Genomic DNA, 18816 nt, shown 5'->3' with positions numbered 1-18816 from the left:
TGTGTGGGTCTCCGTTTGATCTTTGTTACCTCGGCTGTTTGGGAGACTTCTCTCTCCTCCTCGGCCCTGCACTGGGCATCTCGGACACTGCATAGTCATGAGTGTTTATGAATGTGGGTTTCTAGGGCCTGATTTTGAGGTATCCAGGCTGAACCTCATTGGGTTCCTTTGTGTACTGCATCACAGAACATAAGCACTGAGACAAAATGGAGTGTCAGATGGTCAGACTTGGAACACTTTGAGCCAATGTCTTCACTGAGATGAGGTTCTGAGAGACGAGGGCTTGAACCATAGTCCTTAGTGCTGGAGGGAGAGACAACCCTGGAACCTCAGGCTCCTGACCCCTGTCCAGAGGTGATCCCTCTGTCTTTGGGAGTTGCCTTAGCTGTCTCATCTTGCCACCACTGCCCCTCTTCTTGATGTCCCAGGAGCCCTGGGCCGGTCCAGCTCCCTGTCATTCAGCCAATGCTTCCCACGGCCTCCTAGGTCCTCTCCACATTTATTGTCAGCCTTTCTGGTTTCCAACTCTGCTGGCCGTTTCTCTTTGCAGTTAATTCTCCTCCTGCCACAGAGCACCTGATACTCAGAGTTTATGGGACCCCAAGCAACCTCAGTCTTGGGGACACTGAAGGTGGGTTTCAGAATCTCAGGACTTAGGAGTCAACTTCTCAGGCCTGATTCAGGGCAGGTCTCATCCCAGTGCCTGGCTGAACCTGTTCGAGTTTCTGGTAAACTAAGAAGGGATCTGTGTAGAGTCACCTAAGGCCCATCCACCTCAGTGGGGCCAACCGCACTCGCTGATCAGTGAGGGAGGATACGTCCCGCCACAGGGCCTCCATCAGAAGAGAAACGTGGAAATGAACATGAGGGAATTTCTGTGTTTAATTCTTGAACTTCACCACTGAAGTGTTCTCAGAACCAGGTGCGGCCACTTGAGGAGGAACCTCTGGAGGGGAGATGAACTCTGGGTAGAGACGGCCTGCAGCAGAGGTGAGACAGAGGCTGGGAGGTTGCTCACTGTTCCTGGGACCATGATAAACACTGAGCTGGAGGATCACCATGGTTGGCCTCAGGAAGTGGAAAACCTCACCATCTGTAGACCCCAGATGGGTAGAAGGAGAGAGAGGACTCAGATTCAGCCTAGAGGGGCCATTCAGGCTGGTAGCCTGCCCTGCAGCCTCTGGGAATAGAATCTTCAGCCTCAGATTTGAGAAGGCCATCGTGAGGCAGCTCTCAACCCAAGCTGTTGTCCTATGATTTGAATGTCTGTCCCTTCCAAAATTCACATTATAGCTTAATTGTCATTATAACTATATGAAGAGCTGGGGCCTAATAGGAGGTGTCGGGGTCATGAGTTAATGCCACTGTCGAGGGGCTTGCCGACATGAGTTCACCCCTGCTTCCTTCGCCACCTGAATTAGTTATGACTTGTCACACATCATTCACTTCCAGTTATGACACAAAGGAGGCCTCAAGAAGGTGATAAGAAGACCTCACTAGACGCCGGCACCTTGATCTTAGATCTCTCAGCCTCCAAAGATATTAAGAAAGACATTTCTGCTCTTTAAAAATTACCCAATCTCAACTATTCCATTATAGCAGCAGAGAACAGACTGAGACACCCGCTAAAGCCATCCTCTGGAGACAGACACAAAGGCTCCCAGGGAGCAGTTAGAACTGCATGCCCATCCTTCCTCCTTCCTCCCAACCGGATCAGATCCCTCGAGAGGCAATGAGAGTCTGAGAAACGCAGTTCTACTCATGGGATATGGGGCAACAGGGATGAGCTGGAGCATTATTTGGAGGAATAAAGGCCACCAGGTCACATTGCCTCTGCCCATCATGTGTGCCAGGGGACACCTCCCAGAAACTGCAGCTTGGAAAGAAGTTGGTACTTGGTGTTTTAGCCATGCTTTCTGCCTTGGCCCACCTTCACCGGCTCTGGAAATATCTCCCTATTCCAGATTTTTACCCAGTCTGGTTTTTATTCCCCCCTCCCTTCCCAGAGCAGCCTTCTTACCAACTTCCTACCCCCATCTCAGCCTTCATCTTCTGGATAACACCTACTTCATCTTCCAGAGCCCATTCACTTAACCAACATGTGATAAGTGTTTACTGAATAAGACACCAGGCACTAATCAGAGGCCTTGCTTGGAACTTAGAGAGCTGAATTCAGGCTCAGTTCTCCTTGCAGCTAATCCTCTGCACCTCATTTGCTCGTGAACTTGGGCAAATCACTTCCCCTTCTTGGCCTCACTGTCTCTGTCAATGAGGTGGCTGGGCCAGCTGAGCTGTGAGTCTTCCAGCTGACACACGCCCCGGGTGGCAGTGAGCTAAGGATCAAGGTCCCTGCCCCCATGTTCTCCCCGCTGGTCTGCCTCACTCTCCCCAGCTGGGAGGAACATCCTGAGCAGCGTTAAGAATAATAAACACGCACTGATAAACATCAATAGGCCTGTCTGGTGCCAAAAGGGAAAAAGGAAAGACTGTGCTCTGTTGGCTGGAACCTCCCCAGACCTAGGAGCTACAGCCAGCTCCTTAATCATCTGGAGACAGCAGGCCGGCTCCCCCAGCCCCGCCCCAGGCCCAGGGCATGCAGAGGCCAGGCAAGGTCCTGAGGAAGCCGGCCACTAGGTCCTCAGCCACTGGCCAGCGATGTAGGCCCCACACGCCCCGGCGCTGAGGCCCCTCTCTGGATGGGGGTGTTATATCACTGCCCTGCTTCGAGCATTTAGCAGCTCCCCAGTACCCTTAAGTACCCACAGATGGAGCCCACACACTCTGGCCTTGCACAGAAGCCTCAGAGTGTAGCCTGAGCCTCATGGATTACCTCCTCCTAGCCAATAGCCACAGAGAGCACCTGGCCATTCCCTGCAAATACCACCCCGTCCTTGCTCTGAGATTTTCCACAGACTGCTCCCTTTTGGGGAAGGCCTTGGTTCACTTGGCAAAATCCTACATCGATAGCCACTTCAGGCACAAGAGCCCTGCGGCGTTAGCATGTTCCCCTCTGGGTTTAGCTCAGGATTCTAATCATTTGGTTCCGAACTGTGAACCGAATCTTCAGTGAACTTCTGAGAGAGGCAACCAGAAGCAAGAGATGTTGCGGCACAGAACTTGAGCTCTGCAATCAGGGAGTCTGGGTTCAAAACCTGTCCTGTCACTTTGCTGTGGGGCCTTAGGCAAATCACTTAATCCCTCTGTGACTGAGTCCTCAGTAAGTTAAGCATGACATGAATAATATAATACTTTCCTTTCAAGGTTGCCTTCAGGCTGACAAGAGCTGACACACCTCGAATGCTTGGGAGAGGGCCTGTGACAGCCACATTCTCTCAGTGGTAGCCATGATTATTATGCTTGTCCACCACAGCCTACCAGGGTTTGGCACATCGGAGGTTTCAGATGCATTTATTCAATGACAAAATGATGGTCTGACTCATCTAGAGAGAAGATTACAGCCCCGACTCCTCCTTGCAGTCCTGGCCACTGTGGTTATGAATAGCTCTCGGGTGTCTGGCTCTAGGGATGCACAATATCGATACAGGAGAGGTACCCACTGAGGGCAGGGGCTGTGTTTTCTGCCACAGGACAAGGACATTGTTTCAGGAGGAGTGAGTGGGGAAGAGCGAATTTGGGGACTCTGGTTACATAGGCGTCCCCACGAGGCTGATCAACTCAGTGGTCAGTGCCTTTGGGATTGAGTGCTGAGTCATATAATACTTGGAGTCCGAGAAGGAGGGTGACCAAGGCAGGAAGTGACCTCCTATGTTCAGGGCAGGGGACCCCTCCAACTTCCGACCTGCGGGGACTCAAGGGCTCTTCCCAAGAGCAGGCGACCTGGCTCATTCATGAAACCACATGTCCGAGGGAACCACCATCCCCAGAGAGGCTGTGCTCGCTGCCCTCCAGCCTTCCAGTCTCCATGGGGAAGCTGTGTCTCCCTGCTTTGGTCCAATTTTCCATGTGAGATTTCCGGAGACACCAAATAGGTCATGTGACAGGAGACATGGTTCAGGAACTGCGTACATTTCTAAAATTCCTAACTCTATTTTCAGATGTCTGCTCCCCTGTGCACACAACCCAGCCTCCTACCCCCTCTCCACCTCAGGCCCCAAACATACCCTTTTATTATGAGCAATATGCTCCTTTCCAGTCGAGAATAAGAATCGTTAGTAAGTGCATGAATCAGAGTTTTAGTGGGTTGAAAATTATCCCTTAATCTGAGATCTTCTTACTAGATTATGGTTAAAACTTTGCCAAAGGGGTCCTGGTGGGAAGTGTAGGCTATTTGGAATGCAAACTGGGAGAAATGCAAATACACTCTGCTGTCAGCATCCCCTGCTCTGACCATCAGGCAACTTGGAATGACCCTGTGGCAGGCAAAGTTCTATCTGCAGCTCTGTGCATCTGCAGACTGCAGCAATTTGTGGGTGCAGATCAGCTCCGGCCAGTGATTCTGCCGAATCTGTCTACTCCTCAGCAGCAGAGAGATGCAGAGTCTGGGGCAGATTACATTGAAAAAGTCTGTCGCATAGTCAGTGCCTGGAGATGGTGGGCCATGTGGGGACAGAGCTGGGCCTCTGGGTTAGAGGGGCTGGGGAGAAGGGATTCTAGGGGGAGGCGAGATTAGCATCACTCACTAGCGAAGGTGGGACTAGGAAGGGGGTGAAAGCTGAGGCATGTGCCTGTCACTGCAGCCGTGAGCAAGGGTCACACCTTTGAACAAATCATCAATTGGTGCCCCTTCTGGCTGGACATAGACCTGAGCTAGTGCAGGGCTCAGTGGGCAATGTCTGGGCTGGACCTTATCCCTGAGGGACATCTGAACTCCTCCTGCTGGGATCCTTGTGCAATGAATCCATGACCTGTGCAACCTCACACTGTGGCCCTGAGCTCTGGAGCACAGCTCTCTAGTGTGTGTTCATGCTAGAGATTCCTGGATCGAGGACTGTGTCTCTTCCCTCCTCTGTGTCCTTCTGCTGTCCCTTCTAGGAGGTCTCTCCTCTTTGGGGCCATGATGTGAGGGCTGTGAGTCTGGCAGGGAAAGGTCAGCAGCTGTAGCCTTGGGCCTTATTAATGAGGTCCTGAATGCCACCAGGGTGCCCTCCTGTCCTCTGCTGAGGTGTCCTGGGGATAGCTGATTAAGCAGCCTGGCACGGTGTCGACACTGATTTATGGGCTGCCCAGAAGCTTCTGCCCGAGAGCTGGGCTGCTGCATTATTCAGTGAGCCGTAAATCTGCCGCTGGAGCTGCCTGCCAGCTCCGTCCTGGAGACTGAGGAGTGAGGAGGAAGGGAAGGGTGGGGGAGGAGGAAGGGTGGCTGTCGGGACAGGGAAGGCGCTCCGTGCACGGTGTGAGTTCTGATAGGAACATCAACTCTGCTCTTTAGGTCCTGTGTGTTGTTCTCCCAGAGTCACCCCTGTCCACCCCTTCAAGTGTCATCAGTGAGACTCTTAAGTCCTCGCTTGGCTACTCTGGTCCGGTCAACTTTCTTGTGTCTAACCTAGGTACCTTTTATAGTAGCTGAAGCCCATGGTTCCTGCCAAAGCCAATTTGTATGTGTATGTGTGTGTGTGTGTGTGTGTGTGTGTGTGTGTGTGTGTTGCTGGAGACCAAGCCCAGGGCCTCTCCTCTGCTATGTAAATACTCTGCCACTGAGCTACATCCCAGCCCCGTGCCAGAGGCAATTCTTAACAGGTCTTAAAACTATCAGATCACATTTCTTTAGAACAAATTATCTGTCTGAAATTGGGTCATCAAGCAATGGGGGCCCCCAATTGCAAATCCTAGCCGGAGCCTCTGCTAGTCTTACTTTTGCCATGGTTATTTTACCTCACTTGCTCATACCTGAGCGTGAGAAAGATAGAGTAGGGCAAGAGAAAGCCGCAGATGTGAGAGGAAGTGTTCTCAGACCTGAGCCTGCATCAGAATCACCTTGAAACAGAGATCACACTTGGTATAGTGACACATGTCCCAGGGACTCAGGAGGCTGAGGCAAGAGGATTATAAATTTGAGGCCAGCCTTGGGCAATTTAGTGACACCCTGTCTCAAAATTTAAAAAAAGGCGGAAAATGTGGCTCAGTGCTAAGTGCCCCTAGGTTAATCCCCAGTACCCCCCCACACACCCCCCAAACAAAATAAACAAACAATTCCACGCCCAAAAAACCCAACCCAAATTGCTGAGTCCAACCCATGACTCATGTTTCTAATTCAGCAGGTCTCAGTTAGGGACCGATCATTTCTATTTCTTTGGGTTTTTTTCCCCCACATTTTTAATTGGTGCATTATAGTTGTACATATTGATGGGATTTATTGTTACATATTTGTACATGCACACAATATCACAATATCATTTGACCAATATCCCTCCCCAGCATTCCCCCCTGATAATTTGTATTATTAATAAGTTCCCAGGTGACGCTGAGCTGCTGGCCCAGGGGTCACACCTTAAGAACCACCACTCTCTTAATGTAATTTAGCTAAGCTAATTAATTGACTAATTAATAAAGCAAAGGCTTAATGAAGGCAAGAACTATCATTAAAATTTGCAAATTGCTGAATTCATTCATTAATTCAATAGATAGGCACTGACATCTACTAAGTGACTGCTGTGCCCTGAGCCAGGAGCCCAGATATGAAGAGCCAGGCACCTGTGGGCAGTCTCCTGGCATTGGCTGAGAATTGAATCAAGCAATTCAACAAATTCAGTCCCTATTTGGGGACCTACAAAGAGCCCTCACGGATAACTGCTGTGATCTACATAAATGGTAATGGCACCCTCTCACGCTTTCTCTTCTGAAACTGAGTGACTCTGGGCACTCCCAGAGATCGCATGGGTTTTAGTTAAGTCTGAAGATATTACTGTCCTGAAAAGGAGATGTTCCTGAAGGTTGGGTGGTTTAGAAGGTTTCATAGAGGATGACGGAAGACCTGAAGGATGGTTTGGGGTAGGAGGAGGAACCCACAAACACGATGATCCATGCTGAATTAGCAATCTTTAAAAAATTTAACAAATAACATTTGATCTACTTGCCTTCTGAACTTTAGACTGCTAAACCTTTTCCCTGATCTTATTGGTCCCAGATTTTTCATTTAAAAAAAAATAGTTTCTCACTTGCCTTTTCTACTGGGACTTATAGACAACGAACAAAGATTTAGTCACAAGCACAGACAGTCTAAGTGTGTGTAAGTCTGGGACGTGTATGGGTGGGGTCAATGTGGAGGGGATTTGTGATAAACTGGAAATGGGTTGTAAGAAACTCTAACAAAAGACTCCTGGCTGGGAAAGGGAAGTGCTTGTGGGGAAAGGAGCAGGTTATTTAGAGGCTATTGAGGAACCCTAATGAGGCTCAGATTGCATTTATTACTCCCCTCCCATTATACTTCCCAGAAATAAATATTTTATAACACTTTAATGCCTTTCTGTGGTGTTTGCATTTATATTTTTAACTAGAATGAATCTATTGGTTTCTCTTTGTCTATCAACTTCAGTCATGATTGATTTTCTATTAGGTGAAAATTTAAACACATTCTTCTTTGGCTCCTATTCTCTTAATATCATTGTATCCCAATTCTTAGTTAAAATCGTTCTCATTATTATGGCTATGGTTTGTGCTCACTCTTGACTTAAATCATACCATTTTTTAAAAAATACAGCTTTTAGTTTTTCCTGAAGTTAATTATTGCCTTGGTTTTTCATTTGTTTTGGTTCCTTTGAATATCTAAATAAAATTTCACCCTTCCATAACTCTGTAAAATACCTTTACTCTGTAAAGTACCATTTTCCGACTGATCCAATCTACCCACTAACTTGCCACTTTTCCTTTTCCTCTCTCTGGCACCACGTCTCCATGTGCTTTCTGATCTACGCTCCATCTGGTCTCACTTCTTCCCATGGCTCTGCACAGCTTCATCATCCTACTCTTTTCCCTACTAACATGCTGGCACGTTCCCTTTGCCTCCCTCTTATGTTTATTCCTTGTTCCTTTGATTCCATATGCGTCTTCCGTTTTCCTAGTCCATTCCCTTGCTTTGGTAATGCATATTTTCTGATAGCTTCCTGAGAAATGGCAGGAAAGAGGGAGATGTGAGAAGACCCTGAATACTGAAAAATGTCCTTATTCTACGTCAACTAGATTGAATTCAGGTAGAGAAACAGAGTCTGAAAATAACTTCCCCTCAGAATTACCAGCTTCCATTTTGTGCTCTTGAAAGGTTCAGTTTAATCCTTCTTCTCAATCCTTTGTTTGTCTTTCCTCTCAAGAAGTATTTAAGGTCTTCTGTTGTTACCCCCTGATATTCTAAAATTTCGTGGTGGGTCCTGGGTTATTAAAAAATTGGACTTCAATCAAGAGAGTTATTTTTTTCAAGCCTGGAAAAATTTCTTGTCCACTTCCTTCTTTCCCTCATCCCTACCTTCTTTCTCCCCTTTTCATTTTTTTATCGTTATTTCTGCACCATTTTCTCCCTTTACCCTGGACCATCTAGATGTTGGAAATCGGGTCTCCTGAAGTTATTCTTTAATTTTTTGGATCTTCTATTTTATTGTCCATGTCCTCATCATTTCGTTTTTATGTTATAACAAAAGTTACTCTCTTAAATTTGTCCTCCAACTCTACTATTGGATTTTTGTTCATATATTTAATCTTCAAGTGTTCTTTATTGTTGTGTGATATATATTGAGGCTTCCTATTACTTTTCTTGTTATTTTTCTTTCCTTTGAGGGCAAATAAGGCATCTGAGGGAATTTCCCTGACAATCCATTCGTATTTAGAATTGAGGCTGGAAAGTGGATCAAAATCTGGGAAAGGAGGTGAGTTTTGTGGGTAGGTAATAAGGTGTTTAGAGTCTTTTACTGTGAACATTCAGAATATCTGTGGATCTTGTCTTTAGGCTAATTCAGTTTCTCCATTTAAAAAACTTAAAAATTTTTTAAAAAAATTCTTTATGCGCCTTTCAAATGGTAGAGCCTTACTTATACCACATAGCTGCTGCTAGTGTTTGGGAACTTGGTGGATTTGGTGCTGTAAGCATGGCTACTGAGATTTTGCTTTTGCAATTTGCTCTTCAGATAGTGGAGTTACTCTCACCACCACCAAATCTGGGTTGACTTTGTAACTGCTTCAATCAGCAAAATATGATGGAAATGACGCTCTGAGAGTTCTGAGACTTACGCTTTAGGCAGGCTTGGGAACTTCTACTTTTATACTTTTGGTAGGCTGAAAGTACAAAAGACACCATATGAGAAGCCAAGCTATCTGCTGGGAGACCATGAAAGAAGACCACGTGGAAATGCCAAGTAGAAAGACCAAGACTAGAGGAGGTGGCCCTGAGACCATATGGAGAGAGAGAGAGAGAGAGAGAGAGAGAGAGAGAGAGAGAGAGATAGAGATAGAGATAGATTCATTCATCTAGGTACCCCAGCTAAGCCCAGCCTTCCAGGGGGACCCACTGAGGCACCAGACACATGAATTAGTCATCTCAGAGGAACCCAGTGGAACTCTCAGGTGACTATGGTACCCAACCAACATCCTATGGTGTGGAATAAGTATTTAGCTGAATTTAATCAACCTATAGAAGAGTAAGCTATGTTACTCTTTGTTTGTTATTATAAGCCATTAAAATTTGGGGTGGCTGTTATGCAGCAATAAATAACCCGAACAGTAACCAGAACAGTAGATGCAGAGAGCTTAGGCCTGTAATACATAATCTAATCTGCAGATTTCCACTCAAGGCCTTGATTTTAGAATGACTTCTTTTTCTCTCTCTGTATTTAGATTCAGGGGCTTCTGTGGTTTGAGAGTTTATTAGCCCAAACTTAACAATTGATATTGAACTCATTATCCCAACCGTAGCATTTCAGATGTCTATGCGGATATAATTCAAGCACACAACTTCGTACTATGATGACCCATAATTTCCTGATCCAATATCTTGACTCCAGATAGAAAACCTTTTCCGTCAAACCTCTCCCTTACCTAGGATATTTTTTTTTTCTCATTCTTTTCTCCAAAGCTCATGGATAACTTTTGAGAAAGTGGAATTCTAACTCCTTCCTCACAGCGTCTTTCTATGTATATAATTCTTCCAGCAAGTCTAACATGGGCCTCTATCAGAGCAGTCTTGACTTGATGATTTTATGGAAGCCAAGGTTCCCAGCCTCCATTAAAATTAATGAATTAAAATGAATAAATTGGGACTTTTAATTGGCAATCTCTGCTGGGGCCTCTAAGACCTTCCCTCTAATAACCCACGACAGTGTAGAGATGAACATATATAATATCAGTGAAAACCAAAGCTGATGAGCAACACAGTGTCAGATTACAAGAGGAATTTACTAAACAGAACGCTGATAAAACTGTATCACAGAATTAGAAATAAGTGGCACACACATGCTCCTCTTGGGATAAAACAGAATATTTGTTTCTTTCTCTGGTTGCCCTAATGCACTCTGAGATCAAACTAATTCAAGTCCTGGGACATTATCTCACTTCTGTGTGGGTGCTGCTTCCCACTGATGTTTTTAAATTCCTTGGGAGACTGTAACTGCTGGAGAACAGTAGGACTTTATGGGGTGGCTCGCATGGCAGTGCTTTGCATTTCAAGAAGTACATGATGACCCTCACATGTGAGGACAGAGATATTAACAGACCTGGTAGCAATGTATGCTGGAAATCACAGGCTCAAGGTTTCAGGAAGTTCCAGGGGTGGGACGAGACACCACCATGGCACAGCAGCACCATTTTTTTTTTTAAAGACTTGGTGTGTTCACTTCAATAGCACACATAATAAAACAAAGGCTGGGAACCAGATGACCCTGGGAACTGGGTGGAGATCTCTATAGGATATAGAGCCCTCAGAAGCCCTGTTTCCATAGTTATGGGAAGACCTGACTGATTCCAAATGGACTGTGGTGGGACCAAAAAAAATTAAAAATACACATTTTTGTCTGTTGCTAAAGCCGTGTTTTGATACATCTTTTTTATTTTGAAAATGAATGAAAAAGGGAAAACACTCGACTTCAGTTTATTTTAAAAAGACAAACTGTAGAACATGAGAAAGGAAACCTCATCCTGATGACTCAGAAGTGCAGAGAGTAACTAGAATACAATTTTAGAAAACTGTTTGGAACCCTCACCAAATTGCAGGAAAAAAAAATATGTGGTCTCTACGAATAACTAAAGAAAATTGGAAGGAGAGAGAAGACCAAGCTGAAACAAGTAGAGGATGAAAAGATGACAAAAAATGAGATGAAAAGGAACCAGCTGAGAAGCCAGAGTGCCTTACGGTACCTCCTATGACATAATGAACCACCCCAAACAGCAATGACTTAAAAATTTTTATTTTTTCAGAAGATGAGGGAATGAGCTAGAGCAGGATCAATTGGGCAATTATTCTGCTTCTTATGGTAAGAGGTGATAGGTTTTAGTTGGGAACTAAGCTAGGATGACCAAAATAGTTCTACTTGCACATCTGGCCCTTGGTGGCTAGAGGACTGTGGGACCCTTTTTCTCTCACATAGTTTGAATTTCTTTGTATGGCAACTGGGTCCCCAAAGTGAGCAAGTAGAAGCTACCAGGCCTCTTAAGACCCAAGATTGGAAATCTTCTAATTTTAGATCTGTTGTTTTCTATTGGCTAAGTCAAGCCACAGGGTCAGCCTAGATTGAAGGGGAGGGAAGTAGTTTCCATCTCTTGGGAAGAGTTGCATATACACACAGCTTCAGGAGGAATTGTTGGAAGCCATCTTTGTGGTCAACCTACCTAGGAATTGAAGGTTTGAAGTTTGGGAAAGAAATTTAAAGAATTAATATTCATACCAAAGGAGGTGAGGAGAATTGACCCTGTGGAAAATTGGATTAGTGTTGTGGAAGACGAACATGAAATTTCTCCCAGAAAGCATGAATGAGTACAGAGTTGAAATCCTGCAGGAGAAGATGGAAGACAGAGAAACCAGGTCATCGTAATGTAATCCTTTTCTCAATGTTTGTTAGTGACAGAAATGGCTTTATGTCTAGAATCCGAAAAGGCCAGAATTCCATTTTCTCAAACTTCTAGTGTTCAAGATTATGTCTGACCTATGGCAGCTAATCAGGCACACGGTACATTACCTGGGACTCTGAAAAGGATGATTGTGTTGCAAAGATGAAATGAATGAGAAGAATTCATTTTGAGAGTGACAGGATTGGGCCTAAGGCAGCAAAACCATAGTGTAAGTTGCCCTGTGTAGGGTCCAGTGCTAGATGTGATAATGCTGCGAGCCAAGCCCTTGGGACTTGGTGGTAACATACCGGAGTACCACTGGATGTGTTCCGTGGTGTAACTTGACTGTCATTCTGGCTGCTGCTGAGCAGTTTCATTCTGTGCCGCCTATCTTGTGAGCCTGCATCAATCTTGGTCTTGTGACTATTTTGGTAAGATTATTAATATCATTTTTATAAATTATTTCACAACTAAGTATCAGAGTTAGTTTGAGTTGCTTGGAACTCAGACCCCTGACTTACCGTACAAGGATCTGAACAAATAAGATTTCCATTTCTCAGTTTCGTGAGAAAAGTCTGTAATCCACACTTTTCCTTTGTAAAAAAATTACTTGAAGATGTTGAATGTGGAACTGAATAAATGATTCTCATACTTAATTTTTCTTTCTCAAGATTTTTATCTAGCTATTCTAGGGCCTGTATGTTTTGTACAAATTTTGGAATAAGTTTGTCTATGTCTACAAATGATATCTCTGGGACTTGGTAGGAATTGCATCAAATCTATGAATCAATTTGGATAGAACTGACATCTTTATTATACGTGTCATCTAATCTACGAACATGGAATGCTTTTACTTTTATTTCTTTTATTAATATTTTATCATTTTTAACACATAGATCCCTGATTACAGATCCACAATTTTTACCATACATGTTTTGGGTAAATGTATATCTAAGTATTCAATTTTCTTTGGAGTGATTATAGATGATATCATGTTTTTATTTTCCATATGTTCATTGCTGATATATGAACATGCAGTATTTTTATGTGTTGACCTTTTGTTCTCTAAACTCCTTGAACTCACATAGTATTATATTTTATAAATTCCATGAAATTTTCCATATAGACAACCATGTCACCTGCAAATAGAGACAGCTTTATTTATAAATTATGTGACTTTTCTTTTTCTTGTCTTATTTCAGAAAGTAAAACATACAGTACAATATTGAACAAAATTACACAAATGCATTCTTGACTTGTTCCTGATCTCAGGGAAAGTGCATTTTAGTACTTCACCATTAAGCATAAGATCAGTAGTAGATTCTTTTTATAGATTGTTTAATTAGCTTGAGGTAATTTCCCTCTATTCTTAATTTGCTGAGACTTTTTTTAAAAAAATCGCGAATGAGTGTTAGATTTTGTAAATGCTTCATTATGGAATTAAATGTAAAACAAAAAACTATGAAATTTCTTTTAAAAAAGGAAGATCTTTGGGCTGGGGATGTGGCTCAAGCGGTAGCGCGCTCGCCTGGCATGTGTGTGGCCCGGGTTCGATCCTCAGCACCACATACAAACAAAGATGTTGTGTCCGCCGAGAACTAAAAAAAATAAAAAATAAATATTAAAAATTCTCTCTCCCTCTCTTTCTCCTCTCTCACTCTCTCTTAAAAAAAATAAATCCAATTAGAAAATGAGGAAAAGACACGGACAAACCTTTTGTATGGAAAGGATATACAGATGGCAAATAAGCGCATGAAAAGATGTGCTGAACATCACTAGCTGCTTTATTCACAACAGCCCCAACCAGAAACAACCCAAGAGTTCTTCAATGGTAAATGGTTAAACAAATTGTTACATATCCATACCATGGAATGCCACTCAGTAATAAAAAGGAACCAAACATCGTTGCACACAACAACTTGGATGAATTGCCAGGGAATTATGGTGAATGTAAAAAAGCCAATCCTAAAAGATTACATACTGTATGATTCTATTTATATAGCTTTCTTGAAATGACAAAATTATAGGAATGGAGAACAGATTAGTGGTTGTCAGGGGTCATGGATAGGGTGTAGGGGTGATGGGGTGGAAGGAAGGTGTAGCTACAAAAGAACAACAGGAAGGATCCTTGTAATGGCAGAACTGTCCTATAGCTTTACCATAGAGATGGACACAATAATCTACACATGTGCTAAAATTCCATAGAATTAAAATACACACAAACACAAGGAGAAATGGACACATCTTAATATGACTGATGAACAGGATGTTAATATCTTGGTTGTGACTATAGTTTTGCAAGATGTAACTTTGTGGGAGATTAGGTAAAGGATATGTGAGGTCTTTTGTGAATATTTTTGCAACTGCATATGAATTATAATTCTCTCAACATGAAAAGTGTAATTAAAAAAATGTAACAATAGAGCAGTCAGAAGCAAGACAAAGGTGCCCACTATCACCCTTATTAGTTGATACTGGCTTTGAAGTTTTAATTAATGTAATTATTTAAGAAACAGAAAAGCAGAAGAAACTAATAATCAGGAAATAAAATTATCATGATTTGTATATAATCACTTTCTTAGCTTAAAAATTCTAAGGAAGCAGCAGAAGAGAGTTTATAAAGGAACCAGTTATGAACTCAGTTAAGAAAATCAAGAGCTTTTTTATAAAATGGTAATAGCTAGTTAAGGGGAAAAAATTTCCTTGGCATGAACTATTGAAAGCTGTGCAGGACCCACAGGAATAAAACTTTTATAGTTTTACTGAAAGACATAAAAGAGGCCTTGAATAAATGGAGAAACATGATGTTGGGAAGATTCAATGTGTAAAAATGTCATTTCACTGCAATTAATTTATACCTTTAATAAAATTTTGATACACGTCCCCATAGGATTTTTTCTGAGCTTAAAGAGAATACAAAGTTCTCTAGGAGAAATAAATGAGCAAGACGTGCTTTATTGTTAAATAAAAAATTAAGCATTCCACTAAAGAAACTTAAATAAGTACAAAATGCACCAAAAGACTAAGGAGAGAAAAAGTAATAAAGAAAACAATGAACTGCAAAAAGGAAAATAATAGAATTGATAAATACATTCAATGATTCTTTCTTTGAAAAAAAAAACAATAAACAAATTCTCCCTTATGCTCTTCACCATGATAAATCATGGAAGAAATGGAATATAAGAAAAAATAAATCTAATGTAAGTTTTCTATTAAGCATGAGATACATAGACATATTTTTTCCTACTAACTTCTTCAATTAAGTTTTCTTTTAATACCATGTTGTTTTAATTTCTCTAGCTTTATAATAGGTTTAATAAGCAGAGCGGTTATAAACTTTAACCTTTGAAGTAATGAGACGTGGATTCAAATACAGCCCCCCAACATTTAATGCTTTTTGATATTGGTAAACTTTTTTAATATCTCTAGACTGCAGGTATCACATTTTGCTGAATTTTGGGGAGGAGTAAATATAATCTATAATGTGGGGGACACACTCTGCCAATGTCTTGGCTGGGCACAAGATCACAAGCCACTCACAGCTTTGTAGATTCAAACAGCAATTCTTTATTCCCGAACTCACACTGGCCTCTACACACACGTTCTGGGGAAATCCCAGTTCTGCCGCTGCCCCATTCACCTACTCCACGAGGCTTTTTCCCAAATTCTTTCTGAATCTCCCGAGAACTCAACGGGAACAAGCAGCAGGAACACCCTAATCCCGGCAGCAATAATCTTCAACCTCCAACTTCCCTAAAATCCCTATTGTTTTAAACCGGGAATGCCCTAAACCCAAGGACCGGGATACTTCCTCAAACCTGATCAGCTCTAAACCCGGATCCGCCTTGGTCCTTGAGCAAGGTCACCTTACATGCAATGTCAACAGCGAAATCCATTTAACATGGGGTACGCTAGCAAGGAAATTTTGATGCGTCATTCCTACTTGGCAATGGCCCTCAGCAACACTCAACTTACTTGGGCACTCAGTGGATGTTAAGTTCTTAATATACGGTAGGCAGCCTCTGAAGTTTTTTCTTTGCAAAAAATTCTTGGTTTCTGTTCTTTCTTCCTTCTCAATTTTAGAAATGCATTGTCAAAGTTTTTAAATAGTCACATTGGGATTGCATTAAATGTATAGATATATTTAAGGAAGGAGAGCACTTGAATAAATATTTTTTGTATTTATGAAAATGTAAACATACATATACAATTTTAGACATTTTGATAGAAGTGTCTTCTTTCCCAGGCACAATGCATAGTTCTCCTATTACTTAAATTTTCTTTTCATGTCCCTAAGCAGAGGGTTTTGCTTTTCTTCAGTTGACGCACATCATTAGGTTCAATCATTTTGGGACTTAATGGTGTTTTGTGGAAATTGTAAATTGGATGTTTCCCATTGTTTTTTTTAGGCTGGTTATTGTTGATTTGTGGGAAAGTTACTGATTAGAATATTTATTTGGTTATAGATAGATGTGAAAACAGTTTTGCTTTTTTTTTCTTTCCAATCTTTTTTTCCTTTTGTCTTTGATTTATTGACCTCCATGACATATCCCTATCTGCTTAACTTTCACCTGGATTCTACCACCAAAAAAAATCCCCGACTTAGACATCTGGGAAGAGTCTGAAATTAATACTCCATTTGTTATCCAATGCTACATTTATACATCTCCTTTCACCTAGAATTTAAAGTGAAGGTATTTCCTAACATTGACCTAATATTGACTCCTACATTCTTGGAGTTAAGATTATTTGCTCAAGCACGGATTTTGAAATATCATTGAATTCAGTTTAGTATTATTTCTGTGATTTTCCCCCCTTCTTTATTGTTTTTTTGTTGGACTTGTAAAATTATTTGAGATACTACCTAATTCTTTCTCTGTGTCTTGGAATAGTTTTAATAGTGCAAAAATGATCTACTGTATCTTGAGAGTCCAAAATACTTTTGGTGTACAGGTCTCTAATGGTTCCTCAATTTCTTCTCTGCTTATTTCTCTATTAGTTGTCTCTCCTGTTTGGAATCAATCTTGGTCTATATCACCTGTTCCCCAGCCTCCTTACCTCTTTTCTGTTCTTTCTTCTTGAATGATTCTTCCTGAAACCATTGAATGATCCTGGAAAAGGTAGAGATTAATATAGGGTAGGTAGTGACTATGCCCTGCATTGGGGGTGTCAGAGTCTGAGCAGGGTGAGGAGAGGCTGCATTTAGTTGTGAGTGGCACTGAAAAGAAATCGGGTGGAGTGAGACTGGCCCCCAAAATAATTATATTAAGAATTATGAGAGCCAGTTCTTACACTGTCCAAGAGGGGAGTTACAACTGTAAGAAGTATAAAAAAAAAAAATCTAGGCTGGGCGTGGTGGCGCATGCCTGTAATCCTAAGAGAGGCTGAGGCAGAAGGATGCGGAGTTCAAAGCCAGTCTCAGCAATAGCAAGGTGCTAAGCAACTCAGACCCTGTCTCTAAATAAAATAAAAAATAGGGCTGGAGGTGAGGCTCAGTGGTCAAGTGCCCCTGAGTTCAATCCCTGGTAACCCTCCCTCCCTGCCCCAGGAAAAAGCAAAGACAAATTTTGAACTAATCATGTAATGCTGAATTGGAGACCTGGGTATGCACTCCTGGCTTTCCATATGTAAAACAGAACAGATACAGAACTTAATGTATGTATTCTGGGTATTTAGTTTTCTTTTGCTGAGTAATAAAGTACCCTAGACCTTAGTGGCCTTAAACAATAGACCATATTCATTACCTCGTAATGTCTGTGTATTAGGAATTCAGGAATGGCTTAGCTAAGTGCTCAGGGTCTCTCACAAGGCTGCCATCAAACTGTCAGCCAGGGTCTCATGTGAAGGCTCTGTTAGGAGAGGATCTGCTTCCACTCTCATTCATGTCCTTGTTGGCAGGATTCTCCTCCTTACTTACTGTGGACTAGGGCCACTTCAGTTTCATGTAGTATGGCCTTTCCAAGAGCCTCACAACATGGCAGCTGGCTTCCCTGGGGCAAGAGAGAAAATTCAAGCTGGGAGTCACGTCTTTTAAAACCCAAACTTGAGTGGCTTGACAGTGGCAGACACTCCCTTAATTAAGCAATCCAGGCCTAATTGAAATCACGTGACCCCCGATAGGCTGCCACAGAACACGAAGGCTGGGATTCAAACAAATCCAAACTGAGGAGCCTTCAGCGAAGTAGCTGCCCTATACTTGCAAAAGTATCAAGGTCAAGAGAGTCAAGAAAAGAGGGAGGAATTGTCCCAGACTGAAGGAGACTGAAGAGATGTGACGACTAAATGCAATGTGTGTGCTTCAGGATGGATTCCATTTGCTTGTGGATTCTATTGAGATGGTGAGAAAAACACTATGGGTTCTGTGGCTTGAATGGTAGTAAGTATCCCTATTACTTTCCTGACCCCACGGTTATATTGTGATGGAGAGGAAAGATGTACTTGCATTATATAGTATTAGGGACAAGGGACATCCTATTGGTAAATTGCCCTCTAAATGGTTTAGGGGAAAAAATTCTTTGTACTGTTGTTGCAAACTCTTTTTAAATTCAAAATTATATCTAAAAGAGATAGAGGATAGAAAACTGGATGAAGTGAATGATCCTGACATATCAAACCTGTCAACAAAGAAAAGAGTAAAAAGTAGAGGGATTCTATTTAGCAAGTTATGTATTGTATTTTCTTCCTTTTTTTTTTTTTTTGGTACTGGCGATTGAATCCAGGGACACATAAACACTGAGCCACATCCCCAGCCCTTTCTAATATTTTATTTATAGCCAGAGTCTTGCTGAATTGTTTAGGGCCTCGCTGAGTTGCTGAGGCTGGCTTTGAACTTAC

Source organism: Spermophilus citellus (assembly GCF_964194105.1).
Source record: "Spermophilus citellus genome assembly, chromosome: 13".
Taxonomy (NCBI): domain Eukaryota; kingdom Metazoa; phylum Chordata; class Mammalia; order Rodentia; family Sciuridae; genus Spermophilus; species Spermophilus citellus.
The sequence above is the reverse complement of the archived record's forward strand: the minus strand, read 5'-3'. Positions refer to the sequence as shown.